Genomic DNA, 27,412 nt, shown 5'->3' with positions numbered 1-27,412 from the left:
TGTCAATGTATTCGAAGTAAAATATGAGATTGAGTGAGGTTTTGGTGTGACACAAGTTTCTGAACATGTCACCCGACTAAAACGATTTTAAAGACGTTATCACGTCAATAATGCAAAACTTTGCTGAAGTTGTGGTTTATATACCAAACATAAACATAGTAATAATAGCCTTACAAAAACCTTTTTGGTAGGCCACAGCTCAGTATTTAAACTCTTTTTATCATAGTGTAAATTGGAACTAATTTGGAGCTCAATAAAAATAAATAAAATATATGTAGTATTTGCGTATGTACCTAATACGCCATATCTTATACAGTTAATCATATTTCTATATACCTGCTAAAATGATTAATTAGGATGAAATACTTAAATAATATTTTTTTATTTAATCAGGAAGGAGTCTTTATTATTGTAGTACGAGCAGATCGTATATTTGTTCCCACAATATCCAGTACGTCTACAGCTGGGACGCAGTAATTGCGCCATTCCCAATTACATTATTTACTACTCAAGGTCTGTACGAGTGCCCCGCAGGGAATCAATGCTTGGTTTTAATCTATTTTGTTGGATTATCTTTACATACAAAGAATTAAAAGCGATATGTAAACATATTAATTTATTTTTAAAATGAAATTGCTTTTTAGTAGCTAGTAGAGATAAAAGAGTGCAAATAGCGTGATTTATACAAGAGGTAAGAATGTACTTACTACGTCAAATATTGTCCGCCGAAACGCGTGTGAAAAGTTACATTAGATATTTGAAATATTTGGGAAGACAAAACATTTTCCTTATTAACTAATAATTCAGCAATATTAAAACTAGAGGTACTAAAAGTTGAAAACATTTTATTCAATAAACGTTTTCGATAATCGATTACACATGCATATATTGGCGGTATAATTTTGACAGATGACATTCGACACACGCCATATTCACGTCATGTTTCTCATTAATCAAACTTTTTTAAGAAGTTAATAAATTAATGTATAAATTTATTATTTTATAATTGCTATATATTCGCAAGTAAAGGCGACGTCAGTAATAGGATTATCGCACATATCAAACGGGTTCAACTTGATACGGCCAGACGCCTAATCACATAAGTGCAAAGAGCTATAACCTTATTATACGCTTCATGTATTTACCTACTTTTAAAGATTTACCCTACATATGGGTAAATAATAAAATAGTCTTATTGCACTGTTTTTATAAGCGTTCTCGTTTGTTATGTATTTAGTTTTTTTTAATAAATTTTGGTTTAATTGAATCTTGGTTGAGGTGAAATTTTCTTTGTTATTGAGTGGTTTGAATTGAATGTAAAAATCAATCGATCTTTCTCCAGTGTTATTTAATAGATAAATTGTCACATTAATGTGTAATTCATTTGAATTTACATATTATGTTTACGAGTTTTTTAAAGTAAATTTTATTTATGTGCTCGCGTAAACAAAATACCATAATTATTATAGGTAGTGTTGGTGGAGCCACAGTCAAGATCTAATCTCGAGAGTAAACAGTCATAAAATTATAAACTATGATATACAGTATGTGTAATGACATTCCTCAATTGAGTATGACGCGTCGAGATCACAAATTGGCGGCAATTTGAGTCTCCGGCTGACTCATGGTTATCACACATGCAGAGTATATCTGATACGCATATTCATACTCTTGTTCCATAGATAATATTAATTCCAAATTCAAATTGCGTACCAATTTCCAATCCGACAGATAATTAAGGTGTATTTTGTAATACATTTTCGAAAATAAAAGACAATATTATCAGACTTCAATTCCCACCTCAGTTATGAGTAAAGCGACAAGTGTTGATCGAGGAAGTCATTAACTTGTATCATAATTCCTTTTTGTCATTATAAACCTTCCTTTTCCCGTATTGAATGTGGGAACTTCATTCCGGATAAAGAAAAACCTTATAACTTAGTGATTTAAAATATTAAATGCGATCAAATTGGTATTTATTAAGGTTCATCATGTCATGTATAATTCTATATCTACAGTATATGTTACGAGCTATCTTTTCTAAAATATAAGACAATTATGGTACACACAAATATTACGAAAACTAAAATATTACACTACCAATTTTATATTACTATTTAAACAGCGGATTAGGTATCACATATCATATTCTGCGTATGAAATATTTGTATCTTATAAATTAAAATAATATCATTTAAACGTCACTAAAAACCTTAATGTAGTTAAGCTAGCTATAGAAGAATAACATACAATGTATACATTCGTAGTATTATTTTTATTACCACTGATATATTGAGAAAATATTTTATTAATAAAATCATCTCGCAAATATGTAGCTGCTGCTGTGTTGATAAGTTATGACCTTAAGTATTATGAAAGTGGCTTATCGACGCCATGTTATCATATATAGTTACAATCGCGCCATGTATGAGAAACCTACTTTAAGAATAATAACTAGTTGATACATATTTCTTATAATCGTTGTATACTTTCTATATAAATATTTGTATTTTTTTACAGTATACAAACTAGGCTAAAATGGGCTAATGAGCATCCGGGACGCCCAAAAAGCGCAGTTATCCCAGCCCATGGATACACATTTTAGTGGGTGCTTTAATTGCCTTTAAAACTGTATTTATTCGTAACTATTTTGAAAATTAGATACCAGCTGAGTGAACTCGGGACAGGCGGCCTGTTTTTTTTTGCTTCATAAGTTAACAATATTTATTTATTTTGTATTCCTAACATAGATTATAAATAACAAAAAACAATTATACTTAAGATATAGCCAAAGATGGAATACATAGGTTCAAATATTTATGAAATAATAAAATCAATAAAAAAATATTAAATACTATTAACTAAGTAATACCGAAATCGGCTGCATAGTGTGTGTAATGTCTATGTGGGGTGTGCTCATGATGCAGTTGTTTTAACGCTATAGATATTCGTAATACTCCTTTAAAGCATATAGCTTAAACAAGTCAATGCTTAAATAATGGTCGTTATCAGGGAGTTTCATTAAATAAATAAATTGGATTTTTTAAAGTTTGTATAATAAATTTTCTAATAAAAACCTGTTAGATTAACACCGTTTATTTTTAGTAATGTAATATTATGCCTGTTATGATCATAATGACAAGCTAAATACCGCATGTGGCCTGAGTTTTTAATTTGCGTTGGTGTTTTGTTTCATACGAGTTTTATGCGTCATTACATCGTGTTTTTGTAATTATGTAATCATGGCGACCACAAATCGTAACACGATTGCAACAATACACATAACACTACAAAATATCGTGAGAAATAAAAAAGGTTTTAGTACAAAAAAAAATAACAATAAAACTCTTTGGTTTTTAAAAATAATGGCTGCATATTTTAAAAAAAGAAACATTTCTTACAACAACTCCATTGTTGTGACAAATGACAAATTGTAATTGACAATGAAGTGTCAAGCTTAGGCCCTTTCAAATTCCATTAATTGGTTTCATTCTTTATTTATTTACAAAGTGACACGTTATATTTTATATTTGAAGCATATTTATGAATAAGATGAATTGTCTCTAATATTTACTAATAAGTATAATTAATAACTATTAAAGTAATGTCAATAAACAATATTGTTTATTTAGATGTATGTTTAGAGAGTAATTTATTAATGATACATCTGGCACTGGGCGATTCTATAATATAGTATTATTGAATCGCCAATTATGTATATGGCCCAATTATGTTTCCGAACGGTGAAGAAAAAATGTCGTCATAATTGAACACGTTTTAAGTCATTTAAAATGTACTAATTCATTTCATTCAAATAAAGAGATGGGTTGGCGATCTGCCGGAATGATGGATCTCTTGACGATTGGAAATAACAAAGGGAGGCCCAATGTCGGAAGATAACATGACAAACTGCTGCTGCTGATGAGTAAAAAAAATAATAGACAAATATAGTTAAAATTGTATCTTATCATTTAAATTAAAATTATGTAAATGTATGTACTTGGTTAGTGAATAAAGGCTTTTATTATTAGGTCCTTACATAATATGTACGTTTTGTCGTACTGGCCACTTTGACCTCAAATATCTCCTCTTTGGTTGGGTATTCTAAATTCAATGTTTTACTCGTGTTATTCAACGTGTTATTTACGAGTACAAGTTCCAACGTGTCACCAGTGCTGCAGAAACGGCTAGAAGGATTACTGATGTGTATGGCGGCGGTGTCGCAAAATAAATAATATTATTGTAGATAACATTCATTTATTAAGCACTGACTAGGATATACGATAAAAAATTAGAAACTATATATACCTATTAGAATCTTGGATCCAGGGTAACACTGATCTTTATAGAACAATTCAAGATACAATCTAAATAGAAACTAAAGCTTATAGAAGTTAGCAAAGTCCTCAAGCGTGGTCGTATACAAAAATGGTTAGCTCCAAAAAACAAGTGAAACCTTCGTTAACTAATATGGCGATAGTTCCGTTAGCATGTCCATTTTTTAGTTGTTAGATAAAATGTATTGGGACAGCGCATATATCGAAACTACATTTCTAGGAGCAGTGTAGGTCTAGTGACTTCAGCGTGAGACTCTCATCCATGAGGTCGTATGTTCGATCCCTGGCTGTGCACCAATAGACTTTCTAAATGCGCATTTAACATTCGCTCAAACGGTGAAGGAAAACATCGTGAGGAAACCGGATTGCTCGTGAAACAGATACAGAAATCTGAGGGCCAGACCTAAAAAGGTTGTAGCTCCACTAATTTATTTTATTTATTTACTACTTTTCTAGATTAAATCTTGAACTTTGATTAAGTAACCACAGACTATTAAGATACTTCTACACCATTTATTAGTACTTATTGTACCCGAAGGAATTATGTTCAGGAATTAGTTGACCTCCGGGCTATAATCACCAAGCTGTATTATTTAAGGTGGCCGCCAGTTAATAAATATAATATTTGAAATACTGTAATTAATTGATGTAATAATAATCTATATTTAATTTACCAAACTCGATCAGACATGTCCTTGAATTCATAGTCTAATTGTCATTAATATTCATAAAAACCCTATTTTAATATACATATCTTCGGCTTCTCACAGTCTTATTCAAACATCAGGTGGGGTTCTCAAAGGTCATCCTCATTCATTTCAACATCCTACGCTGTGAATATTCAAGATGACTATAAAAGGTCACCGGTGTTGACTTGTTAAATATATGCTGGCCAGCTTCAAATTGCATGTAAAAAAAGATTTATTTTTAAAACGTGATTTTGATCTACTCTGTGCAGTTTTTGAAAATGGAATTATTTCATTACTTTTTGCGGAAAAGCAAAAATGGCGGCTGTGTGGTTTGCATAATTTTTGTCATTCGAAGTAGTGGAATTCAGTTGATAAAACGATTGCGTAAGATTGTTGTGTGGTCGAGTTTGTTTGGCGGAAAGGCGAATAAATATTTTGAAGTGCCTCATTAAAAGTTGATAAATTAATGAATATATTACAACACAAATTAAAACTGGCCAGCAAGAAAAGTTGTTTTTTACCGTTCTTTTCTCAAAACTAAACAATAGACGCGAAGTCCAACGGTAATCAGCAATTTAAATCGTTATGGTAAAGTGGTTACAAATTCACCATTGTTCCAAGATTTATTTCTTTAACACATTTTATTTTTCATTCACATTTAAAAATTTTACAGTTCCATTTTCAAATTAAGAATATGTGCTTTGCAGGATTATCGTTGATGCGAAGTTTCCTCTTGGATTAAGAGTCCAGACGAGGGTAATTAAATCAGAAAGAAATCCCGCTTCGAAGAATCTCGCCTGGACTGGATTTTGACCGCAGCAATCTTAGTCCCGTATATGGTGTGCGGCGAGCACAAAGCCAGTTCTTGTTGGTATAAAAAATACCGCTAGCCAATACGCAACTTAGCGGTTTGTTTTACAAACACAAGTGATTTGTACTAGCGTGATTGCATAGATACTACGTATATATTTCTAAAGAGATTTTTTATCAAATTTAACTGACTTTATCAAATCTAACTGAATTTATAAAAATAAATCAGTGGCGCTACGAAATTAGATCTGGGCCTCAGATTTCTGTATCTCTTTTATGATATCATCGGCCATTCGGTGATCAGCCTCCTGTGCCTGATACACGCCGTCGACATTTTGGGTTGACAAGCGGTTGCCTCACGATATTTTTCTTCACCGTTTAAGCGATTAAATGCGCTGGGAGTTCCATTCTGCAAGCTTACCCCACGACTGCAGTAAATATATAGTTTTCGTACCACGTAATTCCGCGACAGTTGTATGGAGATAACATAAACTGAGTTTATATGTTAAATGACAATAAGAGTACCAAATCATTTGTCAACTGAATATTAAAATTATGTGGTAGACTTGCTAGAAGAAATCGGTGAATATTTCATATTTCATTTAATTCGTGTAATAGATAAGTCAGTTATAATAGCGATAAGAAATGAGGTTAAGTTCAAACTGCATTATCTTTACACGGTTAACTGTGACAAAACAAATGTCTAACTGCAACATGAATCATGTTTGTGTAAAAAAGAGGGAAAAAATATTAAAAGGCCGGCAACGCACTTATGAGCCTTCAGCCAATTGAGTAGCCATATCAATTAAGATCAGGTGAGACTCATGCCCGTTTACCCCGTGTTATAAAAAACCAACAAACCTATCGCTGTCCAAAAAAAATTGGCAGTCATCGCAGCCCATGGACAGCCATTTTTAGTGGGTGCGTTGCCGGCTTTTTAACTTTACTTAAAGGCCGATTTACATTATCTTAGTGTTTAGGAGAGTGCTTTAGGATAGTACTTTAGTTGAAACATGTAAACGCTACTTGCTTTAGTAAACGCTAAAGAACTTGGCTTTCAAGTTGTACTAAAGCACTCTCCTAAACACTAAGATAATGTAAATCGGCCCTAAGGTACACAAACAAACTTCGAAACAGTGCCAAAGTGCCAGTACAAACTTCGAAATAGTGCCAAAGAGTTGTTACTTAAGTTAAAAGCATGAAAATAATCTATGGATGCTAATATATATACTATAACTTTTATTTATTTATATATAATATACCTATCTATAAATAAATAAAAGTCAATAAGGACGGTTGGACTTCCGTCCATTGTTTAGGGCAGACATTTTGATATTTAAAATTCTATTGACCATAGACGCACAATTTTACTATATTTTTTTATAAATCTTCGCCGCGTTTTATTTAATATTTACCATAGCATTGCCCCACATATTAACAGAAATCTTCCTAGTACTCAAGTCGTTTATTAACCTAGATCTAGATGCTGACGTGCTTTCCTCGTAATTTTAAAACGTCATACTTGCCGAGTCAATTCTTAATAGAAATAAAATAATATTAATTATATACTTGCGAACTGGTAGTAAATGTAAATTTAGTACCAATAATTTTATTTATAACAATTTAATTATAATATAATTGATTTAACTTATTTTTTGACGTTCATAAGTGTACTTGTTTACCTATATGAATAAAGTTATTTTGATTTTGAAATTGACTTTAATTATTTAAAAAAAAAACAATTCTCAGATTTCTGTATCTGTTTCGTAATCATTTTTTTCTAATAGGCAAGTAGGCGATCAACCTTCTGTGCCTGACACACGCCTACTTGGGTCTATAGAAGTGCTTCCCAAATCCCAACACAAAATTCCATGCTAAAAGTCTTGCTACATAACAATAAACATACTTAATATTCAATATCAAAAAAATATTTGTTCACTTAAGAAACTTAAGTTTTTCCTAGTATAAAGATTATTTTACGATTCACAAGGAGACTTGAAGTTAACATAGAATTAAAGATTTTTTAAAGTAAAATATTGAAAGTATTGTTACTATTGATTCAAAAAGATATATTAAGTAGGTAATTTTCATACACAGCAAGGTCGTCCAATTGCAATCACGGTTGCCGTGGTAACCACAATGTGTCATTATATAAAACTTTCCATGTTTATAGTATTACTAGCGGACCCGACAGACGTTGTCCTGTCTTAACTATGAATATGGATTTCAAATTGGTATAATGAATTAAAAAATATTTCAGAAACAAAGTTTATTATTCTAATGCTTTATGTTATACAACATTCTTTGTTTGTTTCTCTGGCTCGCATATTATTATATTATCAATATAATAACTGCGATCGAAGCATTTATTTTGAACGATATTCATTTTTCTTACATCCTCTGACGATATTTGCAGCACGCATTCTGTCAATGTTGTGTTATGGCAAACGCCATAAGGTTACACCAAAAAGTTCGAATTGTATGGTGGTTAAGTATTCTTGAATTTTCTAATTTTCCGCGCATTTTTTTTCTTTTTTTCTTTTATAAGAACCTTCTCCTGACAATTACAAACACAACAAAAAAAATCAGACAAATCGGTCGAGCCGTTTTCACGTGATGTCGTGACAACGGAAAACGGGTTTCATTTTTATATATATAGATTTAATAATTGAACATGACATGACGTTGAATATGAACATGACATGCGCCATGCTGCTACACCTCCAATAGAGATATTTTTGTAAGCTTTCAATTTCGACTTTAGCTCCCGTATGTATTGTTATCTTATATTATCTTATATTATATTATTGTTTCTGAATCTTACCCTAAAGAGTACTGAAGGCTGCTCGGACTAATTCCTATTTGGTAGTAGCGACACCGATATATTGAATGACATTATGTTTAATAATTATCATAGTATGATAAGTTATTTCAGGTATAGTATTTATAAAAAGAATACTGTCAGTTATAGGTAACCGTTTTACGTCAATGAAAAGATAAAAAACGTTTTAAACCGGTGATAAGACTAAAAAATAATATTTAAAAAAATTTCAGTATATAATAGTCAATGAGCTTTGCAGAATATTTTTTTATCTGCGTACTACAATGATATAATGGCGCTCATTTTAAAATCAGAACAGCGGGGGAGATTCAAAATTAGAATTTTATATCAGTCCTGAGTGAGTTTTTTATTTGTCACGGAGCGAGTGAATGGGGCCACAGCGAATAGATATGCGGATTGTGAATAATCTGAAGCGGCGCACTATGTTCCAATTTTAAAAGTTTTTGCTCAAAGGAGTATTTATATAAAGAATAAATTTCGGGCCGAGTCTCTTGAATTTGAATTGGTATTTGCTAATTTTTTTGTTCCACGTTCCAAATAAATGTGACAACACATTGCTTAACTAATTAAGGCTTATAATACGGTTTTAGAAAACAAATGATTTATATTCAATTATACCTTATATTCATTTCTTGAGCAAAAAATATAAATGTTCTTCGATGTAATCTGTTTTTAAATTTTAGAAGCGTTAGATTTTTTACGGAATTAGTTTGGACTGAATCCAAAACTTAGGATTACGTAAACCTGGGGTAATTTAATAAGAATTTATATTTTAATTTAGAACACAACACATTAATTAAACGAACACTTTTAAAACGATTTAAAGTTTATTGCATTGCTAAGTTTGACAAGCGTTTAGTTTATCTCATTCTGGGTTAGAGTCCCTGCGAAATAAAAATTGTTTCTGCATAATAGCAGCGACTATATCGGCATTGCCTAAATAGTTATCATATTTGCATTTAAATCGCCTCGTTGGGATTAATAGTTGACGTTATTATACTTTTATTACACCTATATATTTGTGTTTAAATTAGGAACCATAAAAATTTACTCTATGGCAAAATTTAAAAATAGAATGTCTAAGAAAATTTACAATTTTAGTAATCTGTGACTGCTCGCTTCGCGCCTTTTACCTCGCTTATCCCAATTTTAAAGAATGAACTATTTGCATATGAAACTATGCAACAATTGCAGACTACTATACATTTATACCTGAACATAGCAATAACGATGTCAATAAACTTTACATTAGTATGACGCATTAATCATGCTATTTGTATATTAATATTTCACAAATCAGTTTAAAATTTCTCCAACAAAACTTGGTGAAAACAACATACAGTATTGATCACAAGTTTTAAAAATAGAGTGTTTACGTTTTTTATCGAAAGCAGGTATGGCACAAAGCGATCAGGTAGGCGGACTAACCCATTTCCTTAATAAAAAGTTCTAATAATGGATACCTTAATGTGTAAGTGTTAAAGTCAGGGACGGGAAGTCAGTTTACGCTCACCGCTTACACGCTTAAAATATTGAGAGAATTGTATAAAAGATCTTAACGAACAGGCAGAATATTAAATTACACCCATTACAAATTTATTTGATTTTGGCATACGGGATACGTAATTTATGACTGATCCTCTCATTTCTGAATCTAAGGCGCATAATATAATTAGTATCTCAAGTGACAAGGCGTCTTGAGTGCTGTCAAATATGTTAAACTTCACACAGAAAAAATAGTTTTTAAACGAAAAACTAGATATAATTTTGAATACCGTTCTAGAATACGGGCCTAAGAGTAGAATTTAGAGTCGATACGGCGTCGAGTATGACAAATAAATTACGTTATTAACGAGAGTCAAAATACCATATGTCATGAAACCTTTAGAAAGAAGTTTCTTTTAGACATGTTTTTGTTAAACTCCTAGGAACTTTTTTCAAATGGACCTGTTTGATGAATGACCCTTTTTTACTTTTATTAAACTCAAGTTTAATTGAATGATGAGAGGTATATTGTAGGGCTTTATACTTTCCAAAGTGAAAATTTCTTACAAAGGAGATTAGTTGGCTCAGATACAAAATATATTTTTTTAGATTTATACACTAGAAGAATTATTAAATAAATTATCTAGTGAACGTATTATATTATTATGAAATTATTTAAGAACCTTCCACCTTTTAGGTCTGGGCCTCAGATGTCTAATAGGCAAGTAGGTGATCAACCTTCTGTACCTGACATAAATTTTTTCGTTATATTTTCCTTCACCGTACGAGTGTTAAATGCGCTCATAGCCTTATATGTGATCTTAATTTTGTAGAAAGTAAAAGTTAAAATTATTCAAACATTTAAGCGCATGTCAATACAACGCATTCACATACGTCCTCACCAAAAACACGCCTACTTATGCAACTATGTCATAACAAATAGTGAGGTAAACTGGTCACTGACGTTTGGGCAGAGATTTAAATGAATACCTCAAACTGGCCAGTTATAAAAAATACCAATAAGGTTTACAATTCGAAACTTTTTGTTTTTTTGTGGATGGCCAGGCATTTTGCCTGATATCTTAATGCCAATTGTCAGATGTATTTATTAAGGATGATAAGTTACCATAATTATTGTTATATGACGCGCGTGCATTTTAAATATAAAGTGATATGTAATAATTATTGTTAGTTGTTTGTCATTTAATAATTATGATTTATTGTATTTTTAACATTATGTTTAGATTATGAAAGTACAAAACTCTTGTACTTTTGAATCGTAACTTCTTTATATTCGAGTGTAATTATTCAATTATTGGAACACAAGAAATAACCAAATTTATAAAAGAAAAGAAAGTGTGACCATCCCAAAATTTTTATAGAATATAATATTGTGTTTTAAACAGATAACCATTTCACATTTTACAAATTGTTGCCAAGCTTCATAAAAATATTTTTATTACACAATACACATTTTGAAAAGCTTTTAGTTGGATCCGTATTCACAGTACCAGTTTCGATTTACTCTAGTTTTATGATACTGAAAACAAATGAAAAATGGTAATAAGTTATCATCTGGTTATATACCTATGTACTATCCCTTTTTAGGAAAGCAGTATATCGCCCCTTAGACCCATTTGAAGTAAACGGAAGTTCGTACAAGGGTACGTACGTACGTACCCTTATAGCGATAGCTTTGTAAAGTATTAGCTAATAAGATCTTTGACAGCTCGGACGTATCAGTTTCTTATCCGATTTGTGAAGTTTACTTAAAACGTTTTAGCCTCTGGCAAATTCTCATTGCAAGTGCGTTGCCGGCTCTTTAGGAATTGGTAAGCCTTTTTCTTGTTGTTTGTTTGTTTTTTTTGTTTTGTTAATTTGTTCGGAAACACTTCAGTGGGCAGCTTGTTCTACATAGTGGTGGTGCGCGGCAAAAACTGCATTAAAAAACTTGTGGATCAACGGACGTCGAGGTGATATGGGTGGAATTTCGTATTCTGCCTCGAAGTCCGATGACAACTCTGAACACTCTATGGTAAATGCGGTAGAAGATTCAGAGAGACCCAACGTCTCTAGTCTCTACGCAACGTGATGGGATTAAATTAAGCCGCAAAGTGACTGGTCGTCAAGGATTCGAATCGCTCTTCGTTGAATACGAACAAGTGGAAGCTGGTATATGATGCAGCGCTGGTAATGCAAGCATTTATGTTAATATTTTTTTACATTAATTCGATTTAATCTATTATATATACTTTGCAATATTAAGCTGGACGGTACCGTAAGGTTTTATAAATATTTCTAGCTTTGATTTTAAATACAAATATTCGGATTAACGCACTGACTATTGTGAACATAATAATTCAAATAGCATATAGACATGACCGTGTATCGAATTTTATTTTACGCCTACACAAGGTCGAACGCCCACAGAGTATCACAGCGTTATGGTAATAAATTTCACAGATAACATACAATCTTTTGACTGTTAGTAAAATTATTATTTAATTAATCTACACTTGTAGACCAACGATGACCTGAAAATATTTAGGTCGCCCCTACGTCGCCCAGATGGCAATTCGATTGACATTAATCGGTTTTTACGTTTATTTCATCGTTAATGCGATTTAATTGATGTTTACGGTCAAGATGCTGAAAGTATTTAATATCTCTTCTTCTTATTGTCTTTGGTCTATGCCAGTACATAAAACGTCAAAAAAGGCGTTTATTTATGAGTAATCTACACAGATGCATATTATAAAAAAGAAAACACTTAGACAATAAACAGTCAAAACAATGTTAAACATAATATGTATATGAAACAGAAAACATAAGCCAAATACGTAACACACTGCAACTTAATAATATACATAAAAATAAATTATTACTACTGCTAAATAAAGTCAAAGTCTTCCCGCTTTCTAAAATATTTCCTCTTTGGAAATGTGGAAAATGTCAACATATGTATAAATTGTATTGTAGTTAGCTAAAACCCAAAAAAATGCGGATTACGCAGATATTATATCTTTCAATTATAAAACTCCTGCGGCCGAATATAATCAAGAAATTGAATTAAAATCAATTTAATAAATTTTCATAAATATCGGCTATGCACGGCTGGATATTAAATTTAGATATTAATAGTCCATGTTACTTAGGGATAATGAAGCAATTTAATTGTTAAAGAATTTTTGAAATCGGCTTACTCGTTCATGACATTATTTACAATATACAATAGTTTTAAGTCATGAAGCAATATTACAAGCTACCGTCGACCCTATTCTTCCGGTTTCAATAAGCCTAGGGTATATAATTTAAAATGTTTCTAGATAAAGTAATCAATTCGAACAATGGAAATAAAAGTAGTACAAATGGAGTTTATCGCTGCTCAAAGGGCCAGCGACCTCGCCATATGTTAAAGAATAATGTGAATAAAAGTGTGGGAAGATGCGAATTATTGTTAATTGAATAATTGTGACCACTGTGGTCACAATTATTCAAGACAAGTTTATTCAGATGTCAAAATAATTATTAGTCTATGAAGTTTGACAATACTTAAGAAACCCGAAAATGAGGTTGTTTTTGTATGCTAAAACCAAAATTAATTTATTCATATATACGTAACAAAATTTTGCTTCTAAAATAACATTTATTGCCAATTCTCAAATAAAGAAAACTCGCCGGCTTTTAAATCGCCAATTTAGTTTTTTGTAGTTGATATACATATAATGTATATAATATATATTTTTATGATAAAATTTGAAGTTTTATTTGACAACATTAATTTATCCTTCATAGAAATCTAAATGTGTACCGCAATTTTCCTGCATTCTAGAAAAAATTGCTAAATAAAGGGTTAATACTAAAAAAAAAAAACAAGAAAAATTAATGTAATCTCTATCAGCAATAGGAGCACTAACATTACTGTGTGAATAAATATAATACTGTAGTACCGACCCCGGCACTGATTCGCAAATAAATATAGGAAGTTACTTATCTATCGTTTACTAGTCTGTAACTTCCTCTAGGAAAGTGATTGTCTATGTGACATGTACACGCAAATATGCTTTAATTATCTATATCCTAGTGCGACATCATACATTTCCAATATTTAATTCCTACGATTAATTATTATTTGAAGCAAGAGTATTTAATTATTGTTTTGAATTTCCATTGTTATAACATGTTGTTAAGACTTATCTTAATATATATAAATTACGTGTCACGTTGTTTGTCCGCGATGGACTCCTAAACTACCGAACCGATATCAATCAAATTTGCACACTGTGTGTAGTTTGATCCAACTTAAAAGATAGGATAGCTTACATCTCAATTTATACCCACAATATTATTTGATTGCAAAATATTTGTTTATTATTTGATAGTCACAATTCTAACAGATGGCGCTGTGTTGAAAGTACCAACGTTTCACATAAGCTACAATTTAATGGCATAACCACCAAAAAGGCATGGTGGTCCCCATGACTGGTGTTCTCCTACCGTTTCCCATGAATAGTTTGCTACTATGTAATATAACAAAAACCTTAGCCACAGCAACGCTTGGCCGGTCTGCTAGTCTAATATAAGTTTAGAGTCGTTTTTACACGGTCATCGTATTTAACTATAAAAACATTGCTTTTATCTTCTATGGTATATTCAAAAGTGTCCAATTAACCTAAAAGACATTCAACGTACCCGGTCTTAACAATGATGAACTGCTTTTCCATACAAGCTTTCACCGTGGTTAGTGCAGTTAATTACTACGACAGCTCTAACAAATTGTTAACAAAATATCTCCGGCATATAGTTAAGCGTAATTCAACATTCAGTCATGCTATAATTTCCTATATTTTAAACATTATTTATTACTTATTATTTATCGATTAACTTGGGATTCCAAAAATTCACTCACTTAGAACCACAGTATATATTTACTAGAAATAAATGAACAAATCATGACTAAAAACAAATGAACACGAAATCACACATACTAACAAACAGCTCCCGCGAAATTCGTTTCGCCTTAATATGTTTTATACTTAGACTACCTTTTCAGTAGCTACATACTAACATGTCTAACTAATTCTTAATCCGAATCAGTACTTCTTGCGATTAGTGTTTAAATAAACAATGCAAGTCTACTATATATTAGCATAGGTTTGAAATACTATTTCTGTACATGATTTTTTCGATTGAAAAAAATTCAAAAAACAAATGACATTCGAGTCAGTCAGTTAGTCTTCGAGTAAATGTAGATTAATCTAATACTTAGTTAAGACATTCCGGTTTTGTTTGAAAATACATTGTACACAAATATCGGAAACGTGTTAATACAAGACAGGGTCATTACGATTGGAGTGATTGGATAAGATTTTTATTAGGCTTCTTGAAAGCACGTGATACCAAAGAAATATTGAAGATTACCGCCTACACAAATGTATTTATTTTAATCCGTGTATTGTGAACATTTTTATTTTCCTAGATATGCATGATGTTCTGTAAGAAAATAATGATGCAGTATTATGAAGAAGAGAGATCAGCAGAATAAGATCTCTTTTGGCCAGGGAGGGGAGAGAAAGAGAAGGTTCAAGGTCTTCAACTGCGAAAGCGACCCGAGGGCATACTTGATGCGATCGTGGTTTGAGCTTACTACAGCGGAAGGCCTGGAGTAAGTTGAGTCCCTTGTCGCTTTTAATGAAATATAATTCGGCAGTACTTCAGTACCTTAGCTTCAATGTACCTGATTGGTACATTGCCGTTACTTCATGTGCCCACAGCTAGGACTAACCTTTTGCAAATGGCAAATTCGGTGTACCAATCAGGTACACCGAATCATATGTATTCGTTTTAGTTAACGAATTACATAGGTTATCGGACCTTTTTCATTTTCCGATGAGTGAACTGGCAAAAGTTCTATTATTTGTTAATTGTTAGTGTACATTGTGTTACCTATATGATTAAATGATTTTTGAATTTTAAATTTACACTCCCGTATTAAGTCAAGTTTAATACGTTTATGACGTAGTGCTAAATCTCAACTAAAATTCCTATGCTTATGTATCCTATCGCACTGGCCCATCTTTAACCGGTTCATCTCAATCTACAGCGCGTTAACAACCACACACATACATTTCGCCACATATTACTACTTCTTTACACAATTGAAAAATTAAATAGCTAATGTGACTGTTTAGTTTGATTTATGAGGCAATTGGTTTACTATTACTGAAACTATTGAGCAATTCGATAATACTATTCAAGTGAAAACAATTGAAATAAAACAAAACATTCCGTGAACGTGATTTTTCTCGGGTTGCAAAGTTCATACGTAGTACATATCTGACATTCAATATAAAAATTTGGATGTGAATTTCGGGTATAACGACGATGAAAGGACCACTTCAATTTCGTCGTTATATCCGGACGTCGTGAAAGGTCTCTTTACCTTACACATACACAGAACATCAGATACGAGTTCCTAAAAGGCCGGCGGTAAAACTTAACATCAGATGTCAGAGGCCCGTTTGCCGCCTGTTAATTTAAAAAAAAAAACACTTTTTAATGAACCATACATTTTACTAGTAAACGTACACGCCTAACTTCGTAATCAATATCTATAAACAAAATGTAAAGGTACTTATCCACATTTGCTGACCATTTGTGTAATTATAAACAAAAGATAAGAATGTGTCTTTGACCGTCGCAATATGGCATAGGATTACTAGGAATTTGTTACAAATGATTACCTCGATGTCAAGTAATCGATCCAAAGTAGCTATAAATATAATTATATTAATTTGGTACTACTAGTATGGTTTAAATTAGTGTTTTCCAACCTTTCTTGTGCCCATCTTACCAAAAATTCTTATGTCACATACATAATAAAATTATTTGTTATTATCTTATTATTATGAGAATATTAGTAAAAGTTAGCAGTGTAATGAATTCTTGTCTAAAAGTGTATAGTAAATAAATTAAAAATTACATATTATAAAGCTAGTAGCTTAGTTTTGTAAATAAATGAATATAATATATGTTTGTATTAATTTATTTACAAACTCATTATATACACTTAACCGGGAATCGAACCCAATACCCTCAGTCATCTGTAAGAAGTGTTACATTACCGTGTTTTACTGCATCAATACTTTCTCCGCCCACAAGTGACAGTATCATTACATAAACATCCTTTTGCATAATGCATATAAATTCCAACGACAGCATTGCGAATCTTGATATAAGAAAATATTATATAATGTGAGCTGTTAAATCTGATTAATTAATACATAAATATAATTAACTTAATTACGGTAATTATATTTTTTGTTAGTATTAAAATAAACGCGTCTTTGAAGCGTTTCGCTTCGTTTTCGGTGTAAATTTTGAATTTCGAACATACATTGGGAGGTTATAGTTTTTATATTGTATTAATAACATGAATAGGGGCCTCATAGCCTAGCGGTCTTATTAAGTGGCAGCTAGGTGAGGGGTACCGGGTTCGATTCCCGGTTCGAGGGCAAGTTTTAATTTAATTTAAATTTGTTGTCGGCCTTTGGGAGGGTTGTGCGGTACCGGGCGAGTGCCTAAACCGTACATGGAGGACACGGTCGAATTTCTAAAGACAAGCACTAATTATAAAAAATCCTATACTTGACGCTGGCTAATGCACAAATCGTGCCAGAGCCATAAATAAAAAAAAATAACTTGAATAATGTGTTTATAAGTGTTGAAGACCCTACTCCTACCCTTTTGGCGTAATTGTGTGTGAATTAGGTCAATTATTTGTTCTTAAATTAAATAATAATCTTATTTTTTATCTAAATGTTTTATTTTTTGTCGATAAATTGTATTTATCTTCTTATTAGCAATACCTTTCATGTACCGTGTACTAAGAAACTAAGCTTGAATTTAAATTTCGAACTATGGTCCATATTGTGATTGCTAAGTTACTGTCCGAAAATGATTCATGTGTACGGGGCAGGATCAGTGGTCAAACCGGTATCCGGTCCGGTCCAACGAGCTTTCTTCGTAGGATTCAACTTGTAAATTACATCACACAAGGACTCTGATTTAAAAATTTATAGCTGAAGGGACATAACATTTTTTGTTTAAATTGAAAAACTCATAATAATACGACCGAAATAAAGCGGGTAAATTGCGTAGTCCCAGCTACTCTACTCAGTCGTGTTATATGTAAACTTTAATCTAATATTTATATAGTATATGTAATTAATGTTGTCACACCTTAATTACTGCTCAAATACTTGATTAGTAAGTGACGCAAAAAGTCATTGTACATTACTTAAAACAGCATTTTATTAAATAAAAACGCGTGACAAGGGTTCTTTAAGAGAAGAACGTACCAATTCTTAAAAAGACTTCTGGAATTGGGTGTTCTTGGCTATCACTTAATATCAGATGTGCCCGTTTATTTGTTCTATAAGAAACCCCTTGCTCGGCTACTGTGTATCAAAGAAAGTCATTGCGAACTCGGCAACGGTTTCTTATCTGTAGAGAATTATTATAAATACGCATTATATAGAACTAATTTCATTACTACAATAATTACCCCCACTGAACCCCCACAATCCCCACTGTACGACAACGTTAACCAATGTAATAAGATTTTTAATTACTTTATGTAAGACGCGGGCCTTTGATCATTTTACACAGCGTCGAAGCCTATTTAATTTCTAACTGTAATGTACAGCTAATTGTGATGTATAAAAAAATCTCTAATTTAAACTGTTAAATATATTATATTTCAGAAATATTAAGCTTTTTGCCGCAAATTTTGCCGCACCCGACACGATTTGAGTTTAGTTTTTGACTTATTTTTTTTTTTAATTCTTAATCCATCTGCAATCAGCCTCTTGGCTTTTATCAGATTTTATGAGAAATTATGGCAATTAGAGAACGCAAATCCAATATTTTTTTCGTAATTCGTAAACTGTCAGACTGCGGCAAGTTACTTTGTCAAAATGTTACTGTCTTTTGCAACCATTGCTCTAACATAACAAAGTCACTCTCAAAGTCTCAAGAAATAAAAGGACGGCATCTGCTAAGAGCAGTTTCTTCCAGACAGTCTAAAGAATCGTAAATATAAACCTAGAATAGTTTAATTATTCAAATAAACGGTAAAGTATGCAATTTCAGCAAACATGTTACTGTCAGAAGCGAGCGCCGTGCAAAAGGAAATTCCGTACTATTTTCGGAAAGACGATTAGCTAAGTTACATTCAGCTGACGTCTGCGATAATTATAAGTGATGTTCCTCTTAGGGAAGCGACTGACCGATGCTTGAACATTTATTTATTTATACATTCCAAAACAAAGTGTATGCCTAAAAAATACAAGAAAATAATTATGACATCATGTATTTAACACTATGTGTGTTGTACATCAATTACATTAGAACATAATAAATCTATCAAAGGAAAGAATTAAACAAACAACCACAAAATAAAAATAAAACAAAAAATAATAATAATGATAATAACTAAAAATAAAAAATAAAATTAACTACGGTACGGTAAGTTACGGTAAGTTGGTAGACTTGTAAACCACAACAATATTTTCATCAATGTAATTAAGTTGTAAGAGCGAGCAATTAAAAGTAGCAGATTTCATTAAAGCACCAAGTTTTAGTATTAGTTAAAACCCTGATGTGTCTATTCAAGGAGGATATACAGACTATTTGATAGAGACGAAGCAGTACTTTAGATGCCTACGTTAGCTCACTTATAATACGTCATGCTAAGCCTAAAACAGCGATTGAGTGTACTTGTGTGTCAGAAATGTGAGTTTCTTTAATACATGCTCATAGTATTTATATGAAGACCGTACATTTTAAAAGAAAATCGTCTTACAATATTGGCGTTCTATTAAGCACTATGTTAATAAAATAACAACATATAACTTGGCATAATATAGGTATAATTGACAGGGAAAGTTATCGTAATTAACAAAGTAAATCGTTAGGATATATGAAATAACACGAGATTATCACGCAATCAATTATTTGTAATAAATTGGCAAATACTTTATTCACGCAAAATAACATTGACTAAATATTTCAAATTCAAATGTGGTTAATTACATGTTTTATATTGAACTACCCCTTCTTTGGCTAGAAGAGAAAGCTTTTAAATTGTGGGAAAAGCATGCAATAGTAAAGCTCGAGTCAAAAGCAAAAAATCACCATATTTACGAGCTAAGGTAAGCTTTTAGCTGCAACAAAATCTAGTGTATGCACAAGACCGTGAACGTCTTGTGACCATAAATCATTTTCTTTGAACTTTTTGTCCCTAAGCCGAGCATGCGCAGAGGGTCTTTTGAAACGACCGGATGAAAGGCGACAGACGACGTCCTTGAAAGAGTTTGTTTTAGCAAGGTTATGGTTGGTGTATCTTCGTAATTTTAGCAATTCCCATTTCGTTTATATTTTGCTTTCTGTATTTTCTTAATATAGACGGGTAATTAAAATGTTTAGGGTTTAAGATATTTTTCATTTGTTTATAGTCAAGATTATTTTGTATTATGTAACTGTTAGTTAAAGTTTAGAACAATAAATAGGTAAATCAGTAGGTATTTTTTTCCATACTGTGCTTGCCTAAATGAAATCGCTTTTCAGCGATAAGGCCGCCCAATACCTAATAACTTATGTAACCAGATTTTTAATGTCTGTATAACGAAGTGTAAATAAATACATTAATAATGAACTTATGTGTAATACAAAAAATGCGTAGTAATACATGTGTACTACTGTATGCTTTAGGTATTAGCAGCACTGGTACTCTGTAACTTCCACTAGCGATATCAATTGTGACTAACTTGAAACCATACGATTCCAAAGTTGTGAAATTAGCGCTAGATATTCAACCAACATGGAGATTGCATACAGCGCCGGGATCGGTATAACTTTTGGAAGTTACAGAATACAAACACATATATGACCGATTGGTAGACGTAGTCATTACGATTGTTAAATAATGATATCATATGAGTTCCTCGTTGTTCCAGGAATTCCCAACAATTAACTTATTCATGAGCAATATCAGTGTGTTAGTCTATATTAGGGTAAATATCAATCTGTCCGTACATTAATCGAAATATTGTTTTTTATACTATTATATTCGATACTGAATATTTTTAAGAAGTTTGCATATTTCATAATTTAGTTGTTATCTTTCATATTGTGTGGTTAATTCAATTAGACTAAATGTACTGTAATTGTATATTAAACAGAACGAATTTGAACTACCACCACTATCTGAAACCGTCTGAAGTATTTCCGAACCCATTCGACTTAGGGTCCTTCAAGAAAAGTACGTACTTTCCTCTGACATTGAGAGTGTCCATGGAAATCACTGACCATCAGATGAGCCTCCGTTAGCCCCCTGTTCTATAAAAAACTGATTATATTTGACTAGTTCTTTTTTAATACTTCCATGTCAAAACAGTTTGATGATATACCCTTCCACTAAGAAATAGTCGTACAGTTGTACTAGTCATTCAATATATTTAGTCATCCAAACAATCCAGATGGAATGACGTAAATATCGCGAATGAACACGTATTTATAAACAACTGGGATCGTTGAGGTAAAGGCGAAAAAATTCCACGAAGTATAAACAAAAACAGCTGTGTTTATTGTATCTATGACGCTTATCTATGGCTAGGTTTTATAATATAATTTATATACACAATAAATAGACATTTTGTTCTTTTTTTTAATATTCTATGGTTTATGATCCAGTAAAATTGTGATGAAAAATGACATCTTCAGCAACTCCATAGAGAACTTTTACCGCGTCGCGTCCTTTTAGCAACCTTGCATTCTTAATAATTTTTTTTGCATTCTGTTATATTCCTTATTGATATTTATAAATTATATTGTTTATTCGCGGTCGTTTAAGTTCTCATGTAATTTTCACTAGTTTCTATCTTATTTTTAGATATTACATGTGTTTTTAGTCCTCGTTTTAATGTGGTGTTTGAGAGAACTCTGTAAAATCTGTAATAATTTTACACAATCAAGGGGCTGTTCTATTCAATTCCGGTAAACAATTGACAGATGAGTTCACTGTCATTTTGTATTACAGATAACGGATATCGCCGGTAGCGTAGACTACAAAAACCATTGGAACTGATATAGATTATAGCGTCCATCAATCAAGTATATCGTGTAAAATTAGATAACATTGACCCCAATATAACAACAGTTAAATCTTAAAGCGTTAACCATGATTCCAGTTATTTGCCAATAAAGCTTTAGCTAGTAAGAAGATAATCCGTGTTTTCATAATAAACTGTGCGTACACAGGTGTCACGGAAAATAAGACTTTGTCTCGTATTTGTGTGTTTGTAAAATAGCGATTTACGATTTCTTTTTTTCGTACAGAAAATTCTGATTCCATTTTATAAGGTCTTTGTTGAGAGAGGATGTCATAACGATCGCTCTAATAAAGGATTCAACAATATCTTTAGTAGTTTTTAATCTTTGGTCCGTACAGGATAGGTGTTGCTTAGCAGCAGAGATGGCCTGGCGATTTCTTAGGTTCAAATGCACCAATGGAATTTCTATAAGCGTTAACAGTCGTGTGGTGAAGGAAAACATAGTGAGGAAACCGGTATCTCCAAAACGGCGTGTGTCGTGTGTTGTGCGCTAACAATAATTTTCAAAAGAAATATTTTCTAGAGATATTGTGTTAGATTACAAATACGATAGCAGGTGTCCGGGTATTGGGAGAAACAGGTTGTAACTTAACACTACAGCAGGCGTATCTTATTTTATTTAACATTAACGAAATCTATATATCAGGTCTGGTTAAACATAGTTGCTCATCTCACAGTGATATCCATTTTCCTACAGTTATTATGTCTTTTTCTCTTCGTGGTTCTAAATCTTGTATTTTTTCCTTTATGTACGAGTGTGCCTGTTACATTGCCCTACACAAACCATTCATAATATTCATTAAAAAAATTAAGTTTCAATTTAAACTGGAAGATTTTTTTTAGAAAAGACAGCTATTTTTGGCTTTAGATATAACCGTACTGGATCTAGAAATCATCCTTATTCTCTTGTGAGTTGTGTATCGTCTTATGCTTTGGTCAAAAGACTAAATAACGCCCAGTCTCAATATCCAAATACCAGTCGTAGATTTTTCTAAAAGCGCATGAATTTTCCGATAAAAAAACTATAACTAGTTGCCATTAAGGTTCACTTTAATTTCATTTACAGGTTCAAACATCTATTTTTGATCGACGTAAGGTCAGCGGTATACAGTTTCTCTTGTTACGATAAACTGTTAAAAGAAATATAGCTTTAGGAGAGATTAGAAAATGCCGTGGAGAATGAAATATGGCCCCATCAGTGATTAGTCGGCATTGAATAAATAAACTATCCGTTAGACGTTTTACGATCGTCGGGGACAGATATGATACAATTAGAAAAGAAAGAATTGTTTGTTTCTAAAAGAACAACGTAATACTTCATACTAAGTCGTCGGTAGGAATATTAAAACTGGAATCGTCAATCATTAAATTATGAATTACTAAGCAGGTATTAATTAATTTAAATATCAATCAATCTAACATAACTTTTTTTAAATTCGACTTTAAACTTTAATAAGGTTTTTTATATATAAGAGAATTTGATGGCGACTTCTTAAAAGGTGTTTTATTTATAAATTCTAGATCTACTAAAGAAATTCTTATATCAAATGAAAGTCACTTATGACTGTCATATGGAATGATATTTAATGATATTTAAACTGAAAACACTTTTTCGTAGAAGTCGGATTTGTAAAGTGAGTCAGAGAAAAAACGGTTTCATACGAACACTACCCTAACGATGTGATTGAGTTCCAGAGAAAATATGAGTTTTGATAATGCCTACAAAAGAATCAGCGACAGCATATGTCTCAATTTTATAAATATTTTTTTTACTTTACTATTAAATGTATTTATACACACAAATATACATTAGTATATATAAGTATTTACAATATTCTTAACCTACAGTTATAATTAAAAATGAATAAATAGAAAATGAAAACAAATTTTACTAGTTTGGTACCTGTGGTATACCTTAAATGCATTTCCTCGCTATATTGGGATACTTATACGTTAATTGAGGAAAGCATCAGCTCTGGGTTCACCACTCACCAGTGCTATTTATCTACTTTTATGTTATTTAAAAACCTATTTGTTTGTCTGGTACGATAAACAAACAACTGCGCTGATGAGTGCATAATTCGTGAAGGCACATATTTTTTTTAATTTTTACGGTCGCTGGTTATAGATTTTAGTCAAAGCATTAATATTAAAAACATATTGTATTAAACAAGTAATAATAATCTGTTCATGTGTTACAGGACAATAATTTATCATCGCTTTTAAAACGTCATAACAAACGATTGAATCAATTGGGCCATGCATTATGCTTCGTCATATTCAATGTGAAATTCATTCAGTGTTGTTAAGATCACTTGTTTCGTAGTTATAAAAAGGTTTTCTCGTATATGAGCAGTGTTGGCCTGGCTTCAGCGTGCCACTCTCATCCCTGAGGGCATAGGTTCGATCCCCGGCTGTGCACCAATCGACTTTCTATGTTCGCATTTAATATTCGCTTGAACGGTGAAGAAAAACATGGCGAGAAAAAGCCTTAGACCCAGAAAGTCGACGGCGTGTGTCCAAGCGCTTTATTTACCCTCAGTAGGTAATTCTTTTTTTAATTTATCCATACTAGGTTTGCCTAGAAGAATCGTTTGTAGCCTTTATCCTTGTATCGATAGGACGTCCCATTGTCTAATAACTTATGTATCTAACCTGGTTTTTATATGTATGTATGATTTCAATTTAAGATATCCTCACCTCTCTTTACGTTCCGAGTGTTGCGCAGAGATGAAAAATCCACTGCTCTATTTGATAATGATTATTTGCTTATTAGACCAGTGCAGATAGCCTTCAAAATAAATAAAAAGTGAAAAAAATTACAGTAGGATGAAACCCATTAGAAAAGCAGGGGAATATGATCAAAATGAAAGGAAAAATAAATTACGGTCGATCTGAGGTCGGGAAGGGGCAGGGGGGGGAGGTTTAAGGGTAAAAAACGGTTTATCTCGATTTCCGGCAAAACTAAAAGTCCTATCGAAGAAATTTAAATGGCAAAGTTGTAGGTAATAAAAAGATCTAAAACTTTTGTATTCACACATTTTTCACATAACCTCAAAATTTATGTGAAAAATTCAAAAAACCAAGTTTTTGGTTTTTAATTTTTATCTTTTACAAATTTCTTTTTTTTTTAACGAAATTTGGTGAAAACTTACCTTATTATGTCCCAAATATACTGTAATTTATTTCATTAAAAATATTTACTTTTTCACCATATTTTGAATTAATATCGAAAAAACACCCTAATTTTCAATCGAAAACTCTGACGTCAAAATTTCAGCTTTTTTCAAAAAGTTGGTGTGATTTCAGTTCGTTGAAATCTCTACTTTCCTATGGTAAAAAAATATATATATATTACCATAGTAAATCTTCTCAGAAAATGCAAAAAATCGTACGCAGTAACGCCCAGACCCGTCATCCCCTTCCCTACTTCTCTACGAATCTTCTTTAAATTATAATTAGATGCCTATTCATTACTATTTTAAGATAACTTATATATACCTGAGTGACCTAAAAAAAAATTTTAGCCTTTAGATGGGCTAAAATTTTCGTATTTCATAGAGAAGTAGGGAAGGGTATGACGGGTCTGGGCGTTACTGCATACGATGTTTTGCATTTTCTGAGAAGATTTACTATGGTAATATATATATATATTTTTACCATAGGAAAGTAGAGATTTCAACGAACTGAGAGCACACCAACTTTTTGAAAAAAGCTGAAATTTTGACGTCAGAATTTTCGATTGAAAATTAGGGTGTTTTTTCGATATTAATTCAAAATAAGGTGAAAAAATAAATATTTTTAATCAAATAAATTACAGTATATTTGGGACATAATAAGGTAAGTTTTCACCAAATTTCGTTTAAAAAAATAAATTTTTGTAAAAGATAAAAATAAAAAACCAAAAACTTGGTTTTTTGAATTTTTCACACCAATTTTGAGGTTATGTGAAAAATGTGTGAATACAAAAGTTTTAGATCTTTTTATTACCTACAACTTTGCCATTTAAATTTCTTCGATAGGACTTTTAGTTTTGCCGGAAATCGAGATAAACCGTTTTTTACCCTTAAACCTCCCCCCCCTGCCCCTTCCCGACCTCAGATCGACCGTAATTTATTTTTCCTTTCATTTTGATCATATTCCCCTGCTTTTCTAATGGGTTTCATCCTACTGTAATTTTTTTTGGTTTCAAAAATTATCGGCACTGGTCTATATATAAATAACAAAATGTCATACGATGATACAATACACACTATGTATGTGGGTATGTGTGGGCAATTTCAAGGAAACCGCGACATATGGCGATGTGTCATGTGCGTCTGTTTCACGTAATATTTTGAGGATAATATACAAAAATATAAAGCGCCATTGTTTTACAATTACGGTTTGATTGACGCTTTTAGAAATATGTGACCCAGAGATAGCCAAATTTAATTTAACCTAAATTAAATAGTGGCTGGGAAAAATGGTCCTATTTTGAACTCTTATTATTTTTCCTATGTAAATGTGTTACCAAAACAGTGTTGGCCAAGCGGCTTGATAATTACAACGCATAATTGTAGGTTCGAACCCCGGCTGCACCAATGGAGTGGTCTATCTATATGTCCTTTTAACAAAGCCGGTACGGCAATGAAAACATAGAGAATGGCATGTTTTAGATAAACGGCGACGACGACGGCGTGTGTCAGACACAGAAGGCTGATCTTCTACCTTGGCTTGCTTGCTGCTTGAAACAGATACGGAGATCAGAGGCCAAGGCCATGGTTTAACGGACCGTCACGAAAATGTGCAGCGTTTTTGTTGAAGAAAAGGTAGAGAGCAATTGAGACCGATTGAGAGAGAGTAAGAAGGGTGAATTACCTTATGGAAATTCTATTTTTAAAATTAAAATTGCGTAAAGAGAATTTATGAATTATTAGTATTTTATATTTTATGCAAAATAATTTATTGAAATCTCAAATGACGAATTGTAAATTAAAATGCCACGTGTTTTTATTATCGAAAAATAAATTTATAATTTGTAGGTATTAATTTTCAACACTAATATTTTAATGACTATTAAATGCATTAAATTCC

The 27,412-nt window shown here is 31.9% G+C and overlaps 1 protein-coding gene across 1 annotated transcript in view; it reads right to left on the bottom strand.

The window, feature by feature from the left end:
- The window catches only part of LOC125060175 (fasciculation and elongation protein zeta-2), a 63,096-nt gene that overhangs the window by 20,909 nt on the left and 14,775 nt on the right, over positions 1-27,412 (bottom strand). The window lies entirely within an intron of this gene.

This window comes from Pieris napi, chromosome 21 (genome assembly GCF_905475465.1).
Source record: "Pieris napi chromosome 21, ilPieNapi1.2, whole genome shotgun sequence".
NCBI classification, from domain to species: Eukaryota; Metazoa; Arthropoda; class Insecta; order Lepidoptera; family Pieridae; genus Pieris; species Pieris napi.
The sequence above is the reverse complement of the archived record's forward strand: the minus strand, read 5'-3'. Positions and strand labels throughout refer to the sequence as shown.